Raw genomic sequence first — 15868 nt, 5'->3', positions numbered from 1 at the left:
TGAGGTTGAAAGATTACTGTTAAAAATACAAGTTCAGCCATATTGCCTAGCCTTAGATCACACTGAATTGTTTAATACGGGGTGGCATGGCTGAGTGGTACAGTTATAGCTCGCTATTGTGACCACGTCAAAGTATCATTGAGCAGGATACTGAATCCCCAGCTGCTCTTGATGCTGCATCATCAGTAGGTGAATGAGTAGTCGAATGTTAAGCGCTTTTGAGGGCCTTGTAAGGTGGAAAAGCGCTATATAAATGAAGTACCATGATCACCCTCTTAAAATAAGTATTTTTTTGGTGCAATTGTGTATTTTTTGTGTGCCTAAATCTCCTTATGATGCAAATGGTTAATTTTTGTGTTTCCTGAAAAATCTTTAAAAAAAAATGACATAGGCAATTATTTTAAGAAGGCATCGATTTACCATTTACAAGAACAAATTAAATTTGTAAAAGAGTCATTTATGAACACTTTTTTGCTGCGACTTTCTAAATTTGGCATTGCTTTTCAACAAAACCCAATGTATCACATTGCTTCATTTACACTAATGTTTTGCTTGTTGAAATTTCCTGAATTGGTGTGAATCATAGAGATATCATAATTTTATGATATCAGGAATTAAAGAGCTCTTAATACGGTTGTGGTTACTGCTGTTACAAATTGTGCCATTTGTAATTTGTGCTTTCTTTTATTTTTTACAGCTTGCATCATGCGCTGTAGCATAATGGAATGATAGACACCAGTTGAAAAAAGCAAGATTATGAAAGCCTTCATTAACAAATGACGCATTTGTTGTTCATGTAAAAAAAAACAAAAAAAAACAACTTTAAAATAGACTTATTAATGTTAGGAGGCAGATACAGTACATTTTCATTTTTGATGAACCAGTCATTGTTTTGTTTTTTTCCCGAAAAAAAAAAGAAAGAACCAGTCATTGTTGTTGTTTGTATAATGATAATTTTAGTTACAGTAATTGTATATAAAATGTGACTTTTTCAAGTTATTTTTGTTCAGTGCTTTGCTGAATTTAATAATTCAAATTCAGAACACTTTATTCATCCCAAAAGGGAAATTCATTTGTCTGTCAGCTCATCTGTAGAATTATAAAGCCAAATGACTATATGTCTGCGTCCTTACCTATGTTGTTTTAGTTAAGTAAAACTAAAATAAAATAAAAACTTTTCATTAACAAAATAAAATAACAAAAATGTTTTTAAAAAAACAATTAAGTTTCCAAAACTATAATTCAAGCAAAAATGTTGTTGATTTTTGTCTTTTAATTTGCAATTAATTTAATAAATTTGCCTTTGATGTTGATTTTAAATATAAGATTTTGCTCAATAGTATCTCAGTATTGCTAATTTTCTTCTTGGAGATCTCCAAGGTATCTCCAGTAAGTCTCACGTTTGACTCCCCTCTATAACTGCTATGTCTCCCTTATTTCACCCAGTGAATTTTAGGAGAAACAAATGAAAAACGTTTGAGACAAAAGAGAGTAAAATGAGACCGAGAAGAGATTCTCACATTTGTCTAACATAGTCTCACCTATTTCTCCTTATGCTCATTTTCTCCTTGAAGTTAGATCTCAAAATGATCTCCATTAAGTCTCAGGTGTGACTCCCTCTTTAATTTCTATGTCTCCCTTATTTCTCCCAGTGAATTTTAAAAGAAACAAATGAGAAACTTTTGAGACAAAAGAGAGAGTAAAATGAGACTGTGGTGAGATTATCAAATTTGTCTCATGAGACAGACGAGCAAGCTTTGAGCAATAATATTTTCCTTTGGGAACCTACTGGTCCATCTTAACATGTTATGATGTAATAATTTTTTTAATATGTTTGTTCAACTATGCTAACTGTAGTTAGCAAAGGTTTGCTAGCTGATTTTAGCTTTATGCAAACACAAAATAACTATATAAAGGCCTCTATGACTGTAAAAGTTAAAACACACACACACACACATGTACTTATATAATTGTGAGGACATACACAGACATAATGCATTTCCTAGCCCCTTCACTTAACCCCAACCATCAAAAATGATTGCCTACCCCCATTCGTTACCCTTACCTCAACCATAAAACCAAGTCTTGACCCTTAAAAAGAGGTCATGAGTTGTGGGACCGGCCAAAATGTCCTCACTTCACAAAAATCTTCACAATGTAGTATGTACAAGTACACACACACACACACACACACAGACACACACACTAGATATGATGGTAAAATGTAATAAGACTATACATACCCAATTGAAACAATGAAGGTCACTTCAGTTTCTTGAGAAGCAGTCTTATTTTACCTCACATCGCTTTCGCACCCATTGACCACAACTTACTAATTAGTAAAAAAATATATATATATATATATATATATATATATATATATATATATATATATATATATATATATATATATATATATATATATATATATATATATGCATACATATGTGTAATTTCTAAATATATTGGAGTACTTTTGGTTCCCAGAATTTTGTTTATTGATGCACCCTAGTGTGCGTAGGTTACAGTCTCATCTCCACTCTGAACACACTTTGCCGCTCCCCATCTTTTTATTGGATTTTTTCCCCCTAGTTACAAGGAAGCTGCTGTTCTAAGGGAGGGGTCACGCACACAACAGCAGCTTCAAAGCAGTCTTGGATACAAATCATCGTGCAGATAATAATGTAGACATGTTTTTCTACAGCATTGAAAGTCAAGCTTCAGCGTTCAATCGCAAAACATTCCAGTCGCCATCTTGCGATAAGGCCACAGTTCTTGTTAAGGAAGATGAAGGAGCATGAGTCATACTCTCTTTTACAGAATAAATGCTTCACAATACTAGGAAGAGAAAATATGGGGTAAATATACATAAATTAGTCCTAGCACTTTGGAATCAAAGTAATCACACCTTGCTTCATTGTTTTCATTAATTTTTGTCTAACAATACATTCATGTGGAGCATTAAATAATAATGACCTCAAGTTGTCCCAAAAGTGTTTATACAAATGTACAGTTAGACCATCCGACCCTGGGGACTTATTGGATGCCATTTCCTCTAGACTTGCATACAGTTTTTCAATTTTAAATTCTGAATTATAGATCTCTTTATAAATGTATTTATTTTTTGGAATCAGTGGTCTCTGGACAAGATTGATTCTTGGGGGTTTGTGAACCCACAGTTCAGCTTGCAGGCAAGGTAAAATATCAGCGACAATGAATAATAATAATAATCGATAAAAAAAGAGGAAAGTTGACAACGATGGGAGAAAATTCAAGGAGAGGTGGAAATTGCTTGTTTTTCTATTTGTAATATCTGTTTCCAAACGTAATATCCAATGACCAAAAGAGACCCGGACTCTTTTGCCTGTGACTAGCATACGAACGAGGCAGATTGTTATAGTAGTCAAACGACTTCATCACATTTTGAGATCAGAATAATCCTCACAAATCAAATTACAACGATCCAAAGTCCCAATGCTTTTCAATGGCCAGAGAGGGTCATAGACACATTTTCAATTTCGCATCGCTATAATGGTAATGTGGGTAGTAATGGTGTCTAATAGACATTGTTACACTTGTCGTTTCAGAGGAGAAAAAGTCCCCATTAAGGATGGCGCAAAGATGCTGGTGTGTGGCTCGAATTATGTTAAAAAAAGAGTACCAAAACACAAATGGGAAACTAAAGAACGTAGAAAGGCAAAAATTGAGAAAGCTAAGCTTAGGAAGATAATAGATTTTAGAAGGGACACAGTTGACAGCCTTAACGGCATTCGTGAAGACCTCAAGCTGGCGTACAGCAGGATCGATGATGTCGAAAAGCGAATAGCGGACGCGGAGGAGCGAGTTCAGAGTGCTGAGAAAGTTACATGTGAGCTTATCAAACTTCAGCAAAAGTTGGAAGGGCGGGCCAGGAGAGATAATATTCGCCTACATGGGATTAAAGAGGGGGCCGAGGGAGGAGCATAGTCGATGAGTGCATTTGTTGAAGCTGTACTCAGGGAGAAGTTGGACTCCTAGTTGCTTTTTTTGCCTCGGTTGACGCGCCACCAAGAATGATTGTGGCAAAGTTTCTAAGCTTTATAAGTAAAGAAGAAATCATCTAAAAGGCCTGAGAGAAGAAAGGATTGGATCATGGATTTGAGCCACGGATCGGATAGTTTTTCGGATTTGGATCAGCAACAACAAAAAAAGATAAATAGTACTTGATAAATAGTACTAAATGTTTTTCCCCATTAAATAAAAAAAAAAAATCAATTCCAAATTTCTAATATAACCATTTAGGATTTAGTGTCTTCCTTTATTTTTTAAAATGCTTTATCCCATTAAATTAAATAAAAATTATATTCAAAATGTCTATTATATGTCTGTTTAGGATTTAGGAAAATAACTTTAAGTGCAGTATGAGGCAGAAACATTCTTATTTTTACATGGTCCATGTGTAAAATAACAAGGTATTAAGGGCTTAAACATGTGTTCCTACAATCTAAACGGCTATGATTGACATTTTGAGTTGAATTTTTTGTTTTCATAAAATAAATGAAGACAAGTTTTTTAAAATAATGAAAAGACCTCAAAGTGTAATTCAAGGCACATTCCTTTAAAAACAAACAAACATGTAGATTGAATTAGAAAGTAACATTGGTTCAAAATATTGAAAATGAATTCAAGTAAGCCAAGTCAAGTAAGATACCAGGTGTCAAACTCATTTACAGCTACCAGCCAGGGATCTACGTATAGGTAATGCTAACAGCTAGCCGCATGCTAGCCAGTAGCCACTTACTTTGGAGACTTCTGCTGTTTCATACAATGACAGCATAATTAATTAATAATTAATAATAATTAATTTCTTAACGTCCTAAATTAGCGATTGAACATGAGTTCGGGATAGTGTTGTGTAGGGGTGTGAATTGCCTATTACCTGACGATTCAATTTGTATCACGATTCATGTGTCACGATTCCATTTGATATTGATTAATCCCGATACGAATCTATAAATTGATTATTGTGATTTTTTTTTTTTACTCAAATTTATAAAATACTTCCCATAAAAAATGATGTTTCAAAATCGATTCGGCCGCATATCAAATTGATTCGAGAATTGTGCGCTGTAATATCGCGATATATTGCCGAATCGATTTTTTCTAGCAACCCTATTGTTGTGTTTATGTTTGTCGCAACTATTAATCAAAACTACGTACATCTAAAAGTCAAGCTAGCCATCATGCCACAACGTTTTCAAAACACACAACAATTTCAAAGTTAAATGTCTAGTAAGGCTATTTGCATTGCCATCAATCTAAACAAACTTTATTTTGAAGTTAGCCTCAGCGTAAGCGGTGTGTTATGTTGAGTATGTTTCAGCTTCTTTGACATGTCTGAATTGTGTCCACCGGGAATGCGCACTTTGTTGTTATTTTTTCCCCCCACCAACCAATCCGCGGATCGTAGGCGTTCTGAACTGTGGGGCTTGAGCCGAACCGACCACAGCTCAACGCTGATCTATTTATCCATTTTATAAGATAAAAGATCCACAAACAAATTTGGTGGTGTATAAAACTGAAGAAATTCATAAATGCTTTGAAATGTATTTATAGTAAATTGTACTCCCAGGCACAAGTGAGCAAAGAATCCAAGATTGATCAATTTCTGAACAGTCTGAATCTGCCTCAAGTTGGAGAGAAACATCACAATTCTTTTATGTCTGAAATAACAATAGAAGAAATAAATACAGCAATTTCTAATCTTAAAAGTAACAAAAGACCTGGGGCTGATGGTTGTATTTCAGAATGGTGTAAACTTAAGTCTTCAGAAACATTTTTGACACCATTACTGTACAAGACCTTCAATTGGATAATAAGAGGAGCTATTCCATGTTCTTGGACAGAAGCAATTGCAAAGGGAAAAGAAACTGTTCAAATTATAGACCTATAAGACAGTAATGTGCGGTCAGGATAGGCAAGGTTAGGCACTGCCTACCCCAGGCTGAAATGAAAGTTGAAACCGTTTGGCTTTTTCTACTTATTTTAATTATTTCTTTCATTTCAGAAAGCCTACACTACCTACAGGTTTAAAAGTGATAACATTTTGGGATTTTCATACCTCAAATAAAAATGACTCGTTACTTCGTCTGGCCTGCAGGCAAAAATGCTGCAAAATTTATCCTCCTGAAGGCACACCGCTGTTTTTCCCAGCCATGTCCGCGTAGCGATGTGTGTTCGCGCATGCGTAGTCAGTTTCCCAGTAGAAAAGTCCTTTACGCAAATAGGAAGATGGCTACGCAGCCTTTTTACATCGCTGTATTATTTCTATGCGTACGTTCGCACAGTGCATTCGTGAATTCAAAACACACTTAGTGCACAGCAAAGCGGTAAGATGACGCCACTCTGGACAATATAAAACAATTTTCACGCCTTTCTTTTGAGGGAAAACGTCAGCTTTTGAAGGATGGGAGACCAACGCCTTAGCTACCGGATCTTCCGCTAAGTAAGGGACAAAGAATAATTCGTACTTTTCACAAAAACTGGTGCAAAAGGAAAAATTGGTGATGTGCTTCGATTAACTAGCTGTTTCACTTTACATGGTGTTTGGCATTGCTATTGCTATTGCTGGCTTGATTTTGTGAGGAATTAGGCTGTTTTACAGGGAGATATGCACTTTATTATATTCTTTCCAGGCGGGTTTGAAATGGTCAGTTTTTTGTTGTGTGGCAAATGGGAGGCAGTGCACTGTAACGTTTACTGTGGCTGGCAGACTGCCCACTGGCTGACAAATTTAAGACTTCAAAAGAGAGTAACGTTTTTTCGTTTTGTTTTCTACCCATACAGAGAGGCATATGTTAAAATAGTTTGAATGTATGGCATTTTGTATCTAAGTATCAAGTATCTTGAAGGTCAGGCTGAGTGTCCTCTTTTTTGGGAAATGAAAATATGGTCACCCTAGGATACATTGTACACTTGACCGGTGTGGTGCCTGGCGGGCCTCAGTGCCCCGTCCTGCTGCGTTGGGTTAGGGGCGCGGGCCATGTTCGGGTGGGGGGCGCTCCTGCTCCTGGGTTTGCTCTCTGGCCGGTGGCCCCAGCGGGGCCCGGAGGTTGTCCCTTGGCGCTGCCGTGGCCTGGGGGGCCCTGAGGTGTTGCGCTTGCTCTGTCCTGGCAGGGGTCGACGGCTCCCTTCTTTGGTGGAGATTTTCATGGATGCCAGATCCACCACACCAGCATCTATCGAAACTCAGACACAATCTGCTTCTTCCTCGGGTCGTTGATCTCACTCTGCTTTGTCTGTCCTTCCTTCCTTTCCTCAGTCTCTCCTTTGGTCTCTTGAGGTTTCCCTGATTTGTTGGAATTTTGATGTTTCTGGGGTTGGTGAAGGATTCTGGTTGGTGGCCCGGTGGGTGGTGTCTGGTCGGTGCTGGATTTCACTTTCCTTTCTTTTCTTTGGTCCTTCCTCGGGTCTCCTGACGGCCTCATGACTCTGGCTGGAAGTGTTCGGTTTAGGTGAACGGTATGGTATTTTTTAATAGGTTTTAGGTGAATTAATGAATACACACTCACACGCACGCACACACACACTCGCACATACACATACAAAAAAATAAATAAATAAAGCAAAAAATAACATTTAAAAAAAAAAAAAAGAGAGAGCAATGATGATGACATGTCAAATCGGTAAAATTACCGAATGAACAATACTGAGCTCTCCGGAAAGAAAAAACAAGTGACCAGGATGGATAGAATCAGGAATGAGTACATCAGAGGGACAGCACATGTTAGAGGCTTTGCAGATAAAGTCAGAAAGGCCAGACTGAGATGGTTTGGACATGTCCAGAGGAGAGACAGTGAGTATATTGGCAGAAGGATGCTGAGTTTCCAAATGCCAGGCAGAAGGTCTAGAGGAAGACCAAAGAGGAGGTTTATGGATGTAGTTAAAGAGGACATGAAGGTAGTTGGTGTGAGAGCAGAGGATGCAGAGGACAGGGTTAGATGGAGGCAACTGATTCGCTGTGGCGACCCCTGAAGGGAAAAGCCAAAAGGAAAAGAAGAATAAGTCAAGATGTTGTCAAATGTAATAAATCCCTATTTCACTGAATTCCCTGTGTCATATCTATGGGGAAAAATGTTAATTTGTCTCTGTAAGTTGTTTATATCAAAAGTTATGCCACTTCCTATATCAGATTTAAATTTTCTGGTTGGGTTCAGTAAAAAGTTAAAAAATAAGCCTTTTAGATATTTTTTCAGCTTGTTACCTGACAGATTCTGAATATAGACACTTAAAGGATAATAAAAAAATAAAAAACATAAAAAAAAGCCGGGGGTGCGCGTTTCCATCTAGACTACAGTGGCTTTAAGATTATAATAGATCTGTAATTGTGCATCTAACTGGACTTTCATCGTCTTCGAATCACACATTTTCCCACATTATGATGTGGGATACAACAATTTTCTTATCTCTGGTCTAACAATTGGAATGGATTTCATTTCATCATAGAATAGTAGCATATCAGTGGAGTTCTGATATGCCGAAACTCATTTTTTAATGGTTATATTGTAATGTGATTTTACTTGCATCATAAGTAAGTGAAGTGCAAAATAGAGTTTTTTTTCACCCTGAAGGGTCTTCTTGAAAACATGCATTTACAGTTGTAGCAGTATTGCCAAAAAAGCACTCGCATACTGTAAAGTCAGCTGGAATATCGCTCTGTATTGGAGCTGAACTCTTGATTTCACCTCTAGACTTGCAAAACAGCACATGATCAGATGCAATGTTGCCTCAGTTTTGCAAAGTGATGAGCATTTTATAAGTCAATAAAGATGATGGCGTGTTGATAGTAATAAAGGAAGTATGGATTGGCTCGCTCTAACAGGCTTTTACAGTCCTGGCTTCTAAGACAGACACAGTAATGGCTATCTCATACTGTATATCATCTATACTAATGGACATCATGGCTCTGAGATTGAAATCCAGTCGGGGTTACTCCCTCTCACTTTTTTTTGTTGTTGCCAGATCAGTTTTTTTGGTCAGCAATGAATGGGCAAGATTACGGCTGAAATGAAAAATGTGAACGCACGCACGCACGCACGCACGCACGCACGCACACACACACACACACGCACACGCACACGCACACACAGTTTTTATGATCACATATCAGTAGTTCTAGAGTAGTGGTGTCCAAACTCGGTCCTCGAGGGCCGGAGTCCTGCAGGTTTTGGATGTATCCCTGCTCCAACGCACCTGTTTCAATAAACAGGATCGTTATCAGGATTATGCAGAGCTTGCTGATGAGCTTCAGGTGTGTTGGAGAAGTGAAACATCCAAAACCTGCAGCCCTCGAGGACCGAGTTTGGACATCACTGGTCAAGAGCAAGGCGTGGTTTAAATCTGTGCTTGGTGAGCTAGACTAGGTTTTGATATTGTCATGGATACAGGTAGCTTACCACAGTAAAAATTTTAATAATTAAATAAAAATGCCCGTTGTGGGTGTGAGCACAGCCGACTTGAATTCCTGTTAATCACAGTGGTTTCGCTCATTGTGGGAAGCATTCCCACATATGTTATTGTAATTTTTATTTTCCACACTTTTTTGCCAACAACTCCCACATAATACTTCCGATTTACACTGTTCAAATGCTTCAACCCTTGGGCGTTATTTTATTTTGAAATGGTCAAATAACGCCCAGGGGTTAAAAATTCACGCTTCCCGGGGTATATATCATCTGATTCCACATTACTTGCAGTATTGGCACAATTTAATGTTAAATATCAACTTTTCCCCATTCATTTTCAATGGGACAGACATTGAACTTTTTCTAAGTATCACTTTCCACGCCCACTTCCATACATATAACTTATCATCATTATCAGGTGTCTGATACTGCTCGGTAGCACAGTTGGTAAAGTGCATTGTCCATTAACGGGGAGGTCATAATTTATCTCTCAATTTACTTTAAAATCATTCCACATGCATTCAAATCTTAGCATTCAGCTATTAGCATTCAGCTTTCAGCATTTCCACGCAATTTCTTCAGAAATTGAACTTAGTCTACGTTTCTCATTTTTCGCCTGAAGGGGTTTATTTTTTATTTTTCCTCGTCCTCTTGTGTTTTGATTAGGGGATGCTGTTGATATTTGTCAATTGAGGGCATGTGAAGTCCTTTGAGACTTTGTGACTGTGTGATTAAGGGCTATATAAATAAACTTGAGTTGACTTGACTTGACCTTTAAAACTGTGCGCAGGATGTGCAGTCCTTGACATGCTGGGAGAAAACACTGAGGGCCAGATCCACTAAAGGTTTGTGTAGCTATTGCGCGGTGCTAACTAGTATAAATGGTAAAATTTTGCTATATTGGTTTACAGCACATGACATGACTCGGGCTGATAGGCGCAGGGGGTTGGGTAATGGGGGGCCTGGGGATATTTTGCGTTATTTTCACGTGACAGATGCATACTCTATGCCCTCATCAACCTCTGAAAATAAAAAAAAATGATTGCCCCAATCATTTGTATTTTAAGGACATTGAATGAATGAATGAATGAATGAATGAATGAACGGCGTCCTCCTCTCTGCTCACTACAGCTTAAATGAGGAAAATGCTTTTGCACCTCTTCCTCAGTTCAAGTTTGCTTTGTGATAATTTAATCTTTTTTGCAACTGTTACTAAACTCCCAAGTTTTTGGCACAAATCCATTGCCATGTGTGGTAAATCAGGTGCAAATTTGCTCCCAGCTGTCAAACTTTATGGGCGTGTTTGCCTTGGTATATCATTAGAGCAATATCCTTAGTGAATAGGACATTAACAGGGAACAAGCTGCAGGTGCAGATGTAGAGCAATTTTGGGGGCTGTAAGCGGACTAAACGCATTCTTAGTGGATTTTGTCCTATTACAGTCCATGCGGGAGGTCGGAAAAGCCTAAGGAATTGCAAGCAGAACGCCACGGATGGATGATTTGGCCAAGGAGATCACAGATCTGTAAAGTGGGCACTTTCACCCTGATTGTACGTGTCCTTGTGTGAGCTGCTCTGCCATACCATGATGCTGGTGTTCACCATGCTGTCCAACACACACATCTGTACAAAGCTTCCCACTCCAGCATGATACTGCTTTCAGAGAAAGTATACAGCAAAAAGCCCAGTGATGAATTGACTCTCATAGAGTTGATTTCAACACTTGTAAAATAGTGAAACTATTTCACACTGAGAGAGAGTACATTTTTAACTCACAAAGTAGTTACTTGATAATGCAGGAGTAGACATTTAACTCTCCTCAGATACTCATGAAAGTTGACTCGACCACGACGGGGATCCAACCTGTGCACTCTGGTACCACAGGTAGTGACTTCAATCTCTAGGCTATCTAGCCACATAGTGTTTGTAAACAAATTTAACTTGTAACTTCGGCCCGTCACGAGTGCTTGTTTTTTTTTAAATAGCGAACCCTCGAAAAAGATACACAACCATATTTTTTTCAAGGCATAAAGTACTCGCCGAAAATGTGGTACGTCAACATCGGCCCGTCACGGGCGAAAGCTTCTGCGTTTAGCGAGGGCTTTTGTTGGTTTGAATATTGGCTCTGACCTTTCTGTGTGGAGCTTGCCTGTACTCCCTGTGCCGTGTGTTTTCTGCGGATATTCTGGTTTGCTCCCAAAAACATGCATGTTAGGTTATTGAAGACTTAAATGGTGTGAGTTTGTTTGTCTGCATGTGCTCTTTAACTGACTGACGACCAGTCCAGTATCTACCCAACCTCTCACCTAATAAAATCAGCCATCCTGTCATGGTGTTGGTGTTTAATTATTGGCAGGGAAGTGTGCTGGCACTACATTCAAACGAGCCACAATGGAACCTCAATTCTCAAACAATGTATTGCTTGTAAAAGAGTCGAACCATTAGCGAGAAAAAATATGCTTCAACATTGGATTATTAATGTATGACGTCAGCGTCTCATGTAAAGCATCACCACACCTATGACTAACACATATATATATATATATATATATATATATATATATATATATATATATATATATATATACATATACAGTGAGGAAAATAAGTATTTCACCCCCTGGTGATTTTGTGAGTTTGACCCTTTACAAAGAAAGGAACGGTCTATAATTTTCATGGTAGGTTCATCTTAACAGTGAGAGACAGAATATTAAAAAAAATCCCAGGAAATCACATTATATTAATTTTAAACATTTATTTGTCTTTTATTGAGGAAAATAAGTATTTCACCCCCTACCAACCAGCAAGAATTCTGGCTCCCACAGACCGGTCATGTGACCAGGAGGCACACACATTAGTCCTCTTACTTAATTGGTATTCCTAATTAAGTTCCCGTTACCTGTATAAAAACACACCTGTTCACAGAATCAATCAATGCATCAGATTCCAACCTCTCCACAATGGGCAAGACCAAAGAGCTGTCTAAGGACGTCAGGGACAAGATTGTAGACCTGCACAAGGCTGGAATGGGCTACAAGACCATTAGCAAGCAGCTGGGTGAAAAGGAGTCAACTGTTGGTGCGATAGTTAGAAAATGGAAGACACACCAATTGACCATCAATCTCCCTCGGTCTGGTGCTCCACGCAAGATCTCACCTCGTGGAGTGAACCGGATCATGAGAAAGGTGAGGAAACAACCCAGAACTACACGGCAAGAGCTTGTTGATGATATCAAGGCAGCTGGGACCACAGTCACCAAGATGACCATTGGTAACACACTACGCCGTAATGGATTGAAATCCTGTAGTGCCCGCAAGGTCCCCCTGCTCAAGAAGGCACATGTACAGGCCCGTCTGAAGTTTGCCAATGAGCACCTGGATGATTCAGAGGAGGCTTGGGAGAAAGTGCTGTGGTCAGATGAGACTAAAATCGAGCTCTTTGGCATCAACTCCACTCGCCGTGTTTGGAGGGCGAAAAAAGCTGACTTTGACCCCAAGAACACCATCCCCACCGTCAAGCATGGTGGTGGAAACATTATGTTTTGGGGCTGTTTCTCTGCTAAGGGTACAGGACGACTTCACCGGATCGAGGGGAGGATGAATGGGGCCATGTACCGGGAAATCTTGGGTGAGAACCTCCTTCCCTCAGCCAGGATATTGAAAATGGGTCGTGGATGGGTGTTTCAGCATGACAATGACCCAAAACATACAGCAAAGGCAACAAAGGAGTGGCTCAAGAAGAAGCACATTAAGGTTATGGAGTGGCCTAGTCAGTCTCCAGACCTTAATCCTATAGAGAACTTGTGGAGGGAGCTGAAGCTTCGAGTTGCCAAGCAACAGCCTCGAAATCTTCAGGATTTGGAGAGGATCTGCAAAGAGGAGTGGGCCACAATCCCTCCTGGGATCTGCGCAAACTTGGTGACCAACTACAAGAAACGTCTGACCGCTGTGCTTGCCAACAAGGGTTTCTCCACCAAGTACTGAGTCATGTTTTGCTAGGGGGTGAAATACTTATTTTCCTCAATAAAAGACAAATAAATGTTTAAAATTAATATAATGTGATTTCCTGGGATTTTTTTTAATATTCTGTCTCTCACTGTTAAGATGAACCTACCATGAAAATTATAGACCGTTCCTTTCTTTATAAAGGGTCAAAATCACCAGGGGGTGAAATACTTATTTTCCTGTATATATATATATATATATGTTTAGCTTTTTTCTGTGGCTTTTCATGTCTCTTATTCTTAAAGAACAATAAACACTCACCAGAACTAATTCTACCCATTCCTTCATGAGTCACACCCAAATGGACTTACACAAAACGCATATGTGTTAGTATGCATGCAATGTCCATTATGTGAACATGTATATATTTTTTACTACTGTCTGTTAACACAGTGTGAAATGGGAAAATGCATACATTACACACACTGATGTATTCACTCATGTCAAAGAGTGTGTGTTGACACGCACATACATAAGTAGGCATGGTAATGAATTTGAATCCTGGGGAGGGAACAGCCATCATTCAAATACCCTTGCATTGTCCTTCATCTACATTGTGCATGCGAGTAGAGGCTTGGCAATGCACCAAACTGGCTCATTACACACACTGACAAGCAGACGTGCTAGCAAAACACACACACACACAGGCACGCGCACACAAAGCAATGTCAAATATACAAAGAACATGTGTCACCATGAATGCATTTGCGTTATTTGGGTTATTAACAAAGCATCTAACACATGCAGGTAGGATAGGTTGGATAGGACAACCAGGGATTAGGAAAAAGGTGAAGGGTCATTGTCTCCTTGTGACACCTTTGCCTTCATGTATGCGGTGGTGTTTGTCTGCGGACAAGTCATGAATGCCAAACAGCCAGAATGTGTGAGCTGAAAGAGGAGTAGAAGACTACTGATAGAATGAGAAATGATGAGTGCTGTGTGTGGTGTTTAGTCAGTGGACTTTTTCCTGCCTCTGATTATTATTTATTTAATGCTCTAGCGACGCACTGGCTACTTTTAATGTAATACAACGCACTAATGTCACCTAATCAAGGGAAGAAAGAGGAAGAGGTTTTTACATATTTGATTCAAGACGCGAGTAGGAAGGGAAGACGATGGAAGAGGGCTATGGAAACCCAAAAGAGTCGCTATTAAATAAACAAAAACAGCGTTTTGAAATAAGTACCATTTTCATAAGTAACTGACTGATGTGTAATATGACCATTAAATTGTAAAATACGTTAATATTATTGTGAAATATATCCTTACTATTCTTATAAACAAAGTATTTAATATTTTATTAGAATTAAATATTCATCATGATTGAATTATTATATTTATATAACAAGGTCATGCTTTTTAAAATAACTTATTTTCTAAGATTTTTTAAAAATTATTATTATTATTTATTTTTTAATTATTTATTTTTACAAAGTCAATTTTTATTTATTTTCATAATGCCATTTTTTCACCACAATTACATGGTCTGTCAATTAAATCACATGAAGTTGAGCTAGTTAAGTGATTGGCTGATCTTTTGCACACACATTAGCAGCAGCACTTACAGTATCAATTCAAGCGTGGAGACTTATCATTAATGCTGAGAAGTCTGCAGGCCACGTGCATCATGCATTTGAGACACAATGGCTTGTGAGAGAGAAGTCACTTTCAGAGTTACTCAGAAAGTTGCTAATCGTTTGGATAGTATCGTAAAGCCTTTATTTCAGCCTAAGAGAGGATTACATTAGCAGGGTGTTTTTGATGAGGTGGTGTCTGGAAGTTTACAGAACAGTCCAGCATCGATGCTTTGTGTGTCCCAATGATCCATTAGGAGCTATGTTGACTGGGGCACATCTGTGCATATGAATTTAAGGGCCATGGCTAAAGAGTGAGAGTGACTAATCAGATTTTGTTGTTAATGGATTGGTTTGAGTTTCTAGGTAGACTGCTTCTTTGCTAATTATTAAAAGCAGCAGTATTTCCTTTGCTACGCATATTTGTCACAAAGAGACTTCAAATAGTTTTTGAGTGCTTGCTGTAGTTGTACATGAGAGATCATCAGAATGGTTGAGAACTCTGCAGGCTCAGACATCCTGTGCAATTGTGAGAAAAGGCAATTCAAATGATGATGGTGTGGTAGACTAAAATCACAACTGTGTTGTATTGAGTTAAGTTTTGTTGTTGTTTTTTTAATAATAAATAATAATGATGAATTATATTTAAAGGTGCCTTTCTTAGCACGCAAAGACACTGTACAGCTAGTTAAGAGAGGGGAAAAAATGGGGTGAGGTAGAAGAGCAGAATGACATTTAAGTTGTGTATGCAGTTTTAAGCAGCTGTGTTTTGAGTTGTGATTTAAATTGCGTAAAATAGAAAAAAAAATTCTGAGTTGAGGTGGTAGTGAGTTCCAGAGGCGGGGAG

The sequence above is a fragment of the Vanacampus margaritifer genome, chromosome 5, assembly GCF_051991255.1.
Source record: "Vanacampus margaritifer isolate UIUO_Vmar chromosome 5, RoL_Vmar_1.0, whole genome shotgun sequence".
Classification (NCBI taxonomy): domain Eukaryota; kingdom Metazoa; phylum Chordata; class Actinopteri; order Syngnathiformes; family Syngnathidae; genus Vanacampus; species Vanacampus margaritifer.
This window is presented reverse-complemented; position numbering follows the sequence as displayed.